Source organism: Sinocyclocheilus grahami, unplaced genomic scaffold (assembly GCF_001515645.1).
Source record: "Sinocyclocheilus grahami isolate Dianchi unplaced genomic scaffold, SAMN03320097.WGS_v1.1 scaffold1197.1, whole genome shotgun sequence".
Lineage (NCBI taxonomy): Eukaryota > Metazoa > Chordata > Actinopteri > Cypriniformes > Cyprinidae > Sinocyclocheilus > Sinocyclocheilus grahami.
In genome coordinates this window covers 94489-102535 of record NW_015506376.1, presented here as the reverse complement: position 1 = coordinate 102535, position 8047 = coordinate 94489, and the positions used below count along the sequence as shown (strand labels likewise).

General features: G+C 36.0%; 1 long non-coding RNA gene across 1 annotated transcript; it reads right to left on the bottom strand.

Annotated features, from left to right (window-relative positions):
- Positions 1 to 3664: 3664 nt before the first annotated feature.
- LOC107567925 (uncharacterized) lies at positions 3665 to 5562 on the bottom strand. Its single transcript, XR_001606684.1, has 3 exons — positions 5454 to 5562; positions 5269 to 5350; positions 3665 to 3943 (listed from the first exon to the last, which is right to left on the bottom strand). It is a non-coding gene; the product is annotated as an uncharacterized lncRNA (long non-coding RNA).
- Between the last annotated feature and the right edge of the window lie 2485 nt (positions 5563 to 8047).

Here is an 8047-nt window from a genome sequence, read left to right as displayed (position 1 = left end):
TTATTAATGTGGTTATTTATAGAGAGGGAGAGGGAGAGGGAGAGAGAGAGATTAAGTGCGTTTGAATACCTGCATCTATGCGTCTCTCAGCAGCGTTCAGCAGCAGCGTCTACTAATCTAGTCTACGAACCATTATGTTAAACTGCTTCAAGAACCTCGCTACTAAGAAATGTCATGTAGCTTTTCAGCTGCGAAACTATTTTATTGATAAATTCGCGGGGCAGCGCTGACAATAAGTTTCTGTTCACGAGTATGTGTCTGCACTGTGTGTGCGTCTGTGAGAGAGACTGGGAGAAAGAAAGCGTGATTTCCGTAGCCTACATTAAAAAAAAAGTTGGAAGACATGGAAATTGTTTGTAATTTTTTACCCTATTGTTTGTTATATTTATTTGCTCAATGTCTTCTGGGGTTTTGGTTATTTTACTGTTGTAGATAGCCCATAGTATAACAAAAATATTATATATCTCTTCATTGTGTTTGGGCCCCCCTGGATGAGCGAACATAGGCACGTGCCTAGAATGCCTATGCGTAAATCCGGCCCTGAATGCAGAGCACAAATTCCAAGTATGGGACACCATACTTGGCCACATGTCACATCCTTTCCTTTCCTTTATCAAATTCTTCTCTCTCTCTCTCCATCAAGGAGCTTTTTTTTTGTCCAGTACAGCTCAGATAGAGGATAGAATGACATTGTACAAAGGCAGGAAAGGCTTGACCATGTTCAAATATACAGTATATACAGCCTTTATTTTGGCATCTCTGAAATGGCCTATATCTAATGGCCTACATATTCAACATATAGAGCTGTAGAGAGCTCTTGGTTCGACTCTAGTTTCACGTTGCCATTATGCTACCCTCTCCCTTCTCTTGATTTCCTGTCTTTCTCTGTACTGCCAGCATAAAATATGGCAAAAAGCACTCAAAAATAAATGTTAAAAAAAATTATAGTGCACCTTTGACACATGAAGTTTATCACACAGACACCAACAATGTTAGAAATATAGAAATATTGAATTTCAAGTGCATATGGTTGTGGATTAAGTGCATACATGTCAATCGTGGTGAAAACCACACTGTTGATGAGTAAGTGGGGTCAGTCATTTTATAATATATTAATTAGTCTGACATCAGAAAGTTTGACATCAGGAAGTCCAAAACAAGATTTCTTGTTTTCTTTCAAGAAGTATAAAAGTAAAAGTATATTGTGTATTATATTCAACAAAAGGCTGTCCTCATTTATAATCACAAGAATAATTTCAAGACCGTATTTGTCAGAGATTCACATGTCAAATATAATAAGCATGTGAATGTGGTGAATTTTGAAATGTTTCTGTAAAGCTTACATTTTGTAGAGCCTCTGGGCAGGTTTAGCCATCTGCAGTTAAAAACTGACTCAGTGCCTAGCCGATGCATATTTATGAGAAACCACTGATCTTGATACAACAGAATTAAAACAGTATAAGAAAAAAAGTAAAGATTTGTATTGCCTTCTTAAAATGCAAAGTGCAAAAAAAACTTTGCAGCATCTTCCAATGACAACAGATCCCGCACGATCTTCTATGCACGTAGCTCTGCATTAGGCTCTAATTGGGCAAAGTATTGACATGCGAAGAGCAGTAAGTTGGCTAATGGCTTCCTGTCTGTGTTTCCTCTCTGCATGGAGAGAATCGTGCAAAACCACACAGGCCCATGGCTGTCTTCACTATGTTATTGCACGGCACACAATGCAATCTAATCTGCTGCTGCAGGCCTACTAACCTGCCTGCTAAATAATAAACACCACTGGACAGCAGCCTGCAAGGCCACGTATAATCCAGGTATTGCTTTCTGTGTTTATTGCTCTATGTGTTCATTATCTGCCTTCTCCTCCGGCACTTAGAAGGCTGTTAAATTGTTTTCTTCATTTTGTTTATATTTTCCTTTTTTTTTTCAATCTCGCCAAGTATATTTTATTTTATTATTTTATTTATTTATTTATTGTATCTCCTTCACTCTCTTCCTTTATATTAAAGTTATGTGTGCTAGAAAACTTTAGTTGTTTATATATATATATATAATAGGTCTATATTTTTTATTAATCGTGGCATGATAACATCAATTTACCTGCAATTTAATTTTTTATTTATTTATTTATTGTATCTCCTTCACTCTCTTCCTTTATATTAAAGTTATGTGTGCTAGAAAACTTTAGTTGTTTATATATATATATATATAATAGGTCTATATTTTTTATTAATCGTGGCATGATAACATCAATTTACCTGCAATTTAATTATAGAATAGAATAGAATAGAATAGAATAGTCTGAGAGATGCTATTATGTTGAGTCTGAGCTTATTTTGTCAATGGAAGACAGGCTTCACTATTTTTTTATATTAGACAGTCGGTTTGAATTGAACTATTTTTAAAGTTTACACCGAAAAAAATACTTTTTTATAAAAAGTCATGGATGTTTACAGAATCTTCCATTTACGGCACTTCTCGTTCATTCCTATAGTATCTGTAAAAACCAGTGTGCCTTGATAACAAATCACATCACAGCCTTGACGTCATTGAAGTTGATCGTTGCACTTTCTCCAATGGCAGAGCCATGGACCCTCATATCTCCCAATAATAAAAGCATCTCTGGTTTAAGTGGATAGCTGAATCTGGGCAAATTCCAAACTGCATTTTTGTACCCTTGAAGGGCACTACAGGAAGGGGACACCATTTGTAGGGGCATTCCAAACGAGAGTGAACACCTGAATCCCTCCCTGAAGGGCCCTTCCACAAGACTGTTAGCAAACAGTACATGTCATGATCACTTCAAGGAAGTAATCATTTATGATTATCATTTATGGTCATGAGACCCGGGGTGGCGTGTCCTCATGATTCATTTAAAGCTAGATATGGCAGGAGAGTTTGAGCTAGGGATGCACCGATACCACTTTTTCCAGTACTCGCCCGATACCGATAAAAAAAATGTTTGGTATTTGCCGATACAGAGTACCGATACCAATATTTTTATTGCATTTGTACATTTTTTAAATATTGGGTACAGAAACCAAAAGAGTATGTATATTGTTAGTTGGTTAACTTCATTTATCAAATAGATACAGTCAAACCAAAATTTATTCAGACACCTTCAACATTTCTCACATTATCACAGTTTATTCGCTATAGTTTAGAAAATGGAAATAAAATATGACAAGAACTCAGAGTTAAACTGTGTCAGAACAAATTCAGCTTGATAATGTTAGATATCTTTGATAGAAAGGTATGTAATGGATTACAATCAACCAAAAATTATTCAGACGGCTGTAGTATGACAGTATTATTTACACAACTATGAATATTTAGTTGGGCAACCCTTAGCCTTAATGACAGCATCAGTGAGCATTTTTCACTTCCAGTTCTTATTGATTATATAATTATAAGATATATGATTGTAAACATTAATTATTTAATTAATTAATAATGATTGATGTGGTTTGAAATTGGTAAAAAATATGATCAGAATATTGACTCACCTAATAATAATGCATGCACTTGCATATGCTTTTCCACATCATAAATGTTTTCCATGGTAAGCATTTTTGATTTTCCTGTAATTTTCCATTACACACTTACTTTAATCACCGATTTGAGATGAAAAAATTGTTTGTGCCCAAATGACACACAGACTATAGCATTGCTAGAGGACTATGACTGTCATAACAGGTATATTGTTCAGGATGCTGAGTGTGAAGTTATTTGAAGGAGCATTTCTCCAGAAAGCTGCAAGCCACAATCGGTCCTAACAAACAGCACTAGTAACATTATCAGGCACTCAATATTATCAATACTCAATTATCCATTGTGGCATTCAGATAGCTTGAGTAACTCAACCTGCACTGAACACTTAAAAAAAAAAAAAAAAAAGGACTCACCTTACTATTTGGCAGTCCCGGCTCTCAGGTGGAAACTGAAATTGAAACAAATTGTTATATAGTGTTGCTGGATAATTTCTCAATTAATTTACTCAATTAACATGGAGCATACTGTTAACAGAAATAAAACCATCTTTTGGCAAAGATTTTATAAATAAAAATCCATGCCAGACAATATAATGTAATACATGTCTGTCTCTTCAGTGCTCCTCTCTGTTTTTATCATTCAGGATGCACCTTAAAGCATTCTGCCTGCTTAATAAGGGGACTGGGCTGGTCAAAAGTTTGGAGACATTACTACTTTAATGTTTTTAAAATAAGTCTCTTGCTTATCAAGCCATCATTTATATGATCAAAAATACAGAAAAAAAACCTATGGTAATGGTTTCCTATTTTAATGTACTTCAAAATATTATTTATTACTTTGATCAAAGCTCAGTGTTGGAAACAGTTGTGCTGCTTAATTGTTTTGGGAACCTGTGATACTTTATTCAGGATTTATTGATGAATGAAAAGTTATTTATTCAGCTTTGCCATCACAGAAATAAATTTAATTACAATTTTAAAAGTTATTATCAGTTAAAATATTTATTTTCATTGTGAATATATTGTAAAATGTAATTTATTCTTGTAATCAAAGTTGAATTTTCAGTATCATTGCTCCAGTCGTCAGTGTCACATGATGCTTCAGAAATCATTCCAATAAGCTGATTGATTTGCTGCTCAAGAAAAATTTCTGATTATTATCAACATTGAAAAACAGTTATGCTCTTTAATATATTCAGAAACCATGATATGCAACCATTCAAATCTTTGATGTGTGTGTGTGTGTGTCTGTGTGTGTGTGTTATTTAATAGAAATTACTGTTTTTATTCAGCATATATTATGTTTCAAAAAAATATATTTCAAATAAATTATGTTATTTTGAACTTTCTATTAATCAAAGAATCATAAAAATGTTTCCAGGAAATATTAAGCAGCAAAAACTGTTTTTTTACGATAATAATAAGAACCATTATTGATAACTGAGTACCAATAAAAATGCAGCACTAAATCAGCATGTTAGAATGATTTCTGAAGGATCATGCACTGAAGACTGCAGTAATGATGCTGAAAATTCACAGGAATAAACTACATTTTAAAATATATTCAAATAGAAAATAGTTATTTCACATTGTAATAATATTTCACAATATTTATTTTTGAACTTTATTTTTGATCAAATAAATGCATGCAGCCTTAAGGGCTAGTTATCACGCAGCAATCTTAAAGAATTTAAATTAATAGAAGCAGTTAAAATTACTAAAGTTTAAATTAAGTAATTAAGTTAAAATCCGTTAATTACGTATAATTACAGACCTCTGGACCGTTTTCTTCATGTCAGCAAGTCCTCTGATAACACAGGCCTAAGTGTTCGCCAACATTACAGTCCAACACAGATCTAAGGAGCAAATAAAAAAACCAAACCTTTAAGTTATCGAGTACACAACATTATAAGAAATTAATTTATTAGTAGAACAGTTTGATCGCACGGTGTGACATACCTTGGTGATGTTTTTGAGGATAACAGCGAGCAGTCTGTATCCGCCTCGATCGTCTTGACCTCTTCTGTTTTGATTTGAACTCCAGAAAAAAACGCGGGCTCTTTTCCACGGACGCAGCCCGGATCTGCTCTGCAACTGTAGTTCCCGCTCACTGAAACCGCGCCCGGGCTGGATCCGTGTTACAGCACTGAAACGGAGTCCGGCGCGGAGTCAGCTGCTGTCTCACTTCCATTTGGATTTTGCCCTCTTTTGTTGCTGTCGTAAAGCAGTTCGCCGTTTTCGTGGAATTTTGTAGGCTATGAGGTCATGTTGACATAAGTGATCTCGTTGATTACTCATCAAGCGCATCACCAATGCTTTATGAGTCCTGTGACAGAGATTTGACTTGAAATTACTCTTTACATCTAAACTCCTCATGCATAGGCATGAGCTGTTCATGACAATAGTGATGGGTTTGAAAAGAATTGCACTTAGAAGAACTTCAGACACAATCAAAAACGTCAGTTCTTACTAATAAGCTGTCGGAGAGCTGTGATCAGCGTTTGATTTATGACAAATATCACAAGCCCTGGCTGGTTTCCTCCAGGCATGTGCTCGGCCCTTTCCTTCCTGGCCAAGAGACGATCACTCTTCATGTGAAGTGAATGGCACTCACATCCAGCTCTCTGTGTGATTCACAGAGGGTAGCACAATATGACAGGCCTTGTGAGTAGGAGAACTTAGAGAAAAAAAGAAAAGGGTCAGGGGAGAGACGAGAGAGCTTGTTCTGTGCTAGCGACAGGAAAAACAAGCCCTGAATGTAAACTTAATGAGCACCATTTTTCTCTTCTTTGCTTCTTTGTGTTTCTTTTAAAAGAGCTGGACTGAGAAGAAGGGGAAGCAATGGCTATGCGATATCCCAAAGCCCCTCCACGAGTCATATCTGTCGTCCACAACAGTGAAGCTAGACTGAGAGGGTTATGGCCTTATTTCAACTTCTGTATCGATTCTATCACACCCCCATGAGACTGCTGAGGGTCGTCTGTCATGCATCAGTGAGAAAAATGACCTTTTGGCAGTCAGAAAAGAAAAGAGATGTGCAATTCTCCATGACGCTTTGGTCCCTTTACAGTTCATGGTGCAAGATGATCCTCAGAATCACAACAAGACCAACCATTTTTATTTAAAGGGGACATTGGATGCAAAATTTACTTTTACATGGTGTTTGCATATAGATGTGTCTTAGCAGTGCGTGGACACAACCACTCTACAATGATAAAAATCCAGTCACTCCTTTTTTTTTAATCCGCAAGAAACCAAAACAGTCTCAATAATCAAGACGTTTTTTTCCCACCCACGACCACTGACGGACTGTCCCATATTAGCATATTTCTGCCCTCAGCCAGTTGTACACTGTCCGCCATTTTCTCCGTGCTCGAACAGCTTTAGCGACATGTCTTGTAAGCAATGCAGGTGTTCTGTAGTTAGATGTAAAAGTGAACATAAGAGTCTTCATGTTCTCCCAACATCAGAGCCACTGAGGACGCAGTGGATTAGTTTTATTTTTGATGGTAACTCGCAACCGAATACACAAAAAACGGAAGAGAGGGGTGGGGTGAGCAGTATCTCATTATCATTTAAAGAGACATGCATCAAAATGGGTCGCTGTGAACAGAGCTTTTTTGTCAATGTAAAAATGGTGTTATTTTACATGACCACTGAGGAATTTTTAATCAAAGTATGTTGCAGACATTTCATTAAGACCCTAAAGAATCATACCAACTTGTGGAAAATGGGCATCCGATTTCCCCTTTAATACTTTGTGCTAAGACAGTCACCATTGTACAGTGTTGTATGATAGTTCAAAATTAGCCAATGTTACTACCTTTTTGGATGACAATGTTATAGTATAACATGCAGAGTATAATCCTTATTCCTACCACTTCCCAAAAACTACATATTTGCCATTCATAATGTTTTTTCATTCATTAATACTGTAATTAAACGCATAGTAATTATTTCATTAACATAAAAACTTTGATCATGTTAGAAGCCCATTCAGTAATTTTTGAGGAACTATCAGCACCTTATTTCTTTGTGGGAATCTAACTCGCTTCACATTTGCTTAAATGGCTTCAATAATGGAGTAGAGGTAATATTTTGGTACTAACAGAAAAGTGAGGTGATAATCAAAGACACTCAGCGAGGGCCTACTTCTCAAAAATGTCTTTAATACCCCATTTCTGTAATACCAGTCATTTTGCTAAACGAGAGCAATGGATAAAGGTCCTGCAAAAGAAAAGGAAAAAACGAGAACAGCAATAAAGAGATGACCTTTCAGACAGCCAATGTAATTTGTGATCTTCAATCCTGAGTGTATGTTCTGCAATTTTGAGACTCATATGGTACATCTTACCATAGGGGTATTCACGTCTTCAGAAAGTACATTCTGTTGTTTATGCAGTCTACCATCACTTTCTTGATTGACCGGTAAAATGAAGCAAAGCCAAAAAGAAATGCCTTTATAGAAGGAACCATTGATTGCCAGCAATAGAGACACTCACTGTTGCAATATAGTGGATAAGATTTGCTCTGAAACGGCACCCCAAAAATGG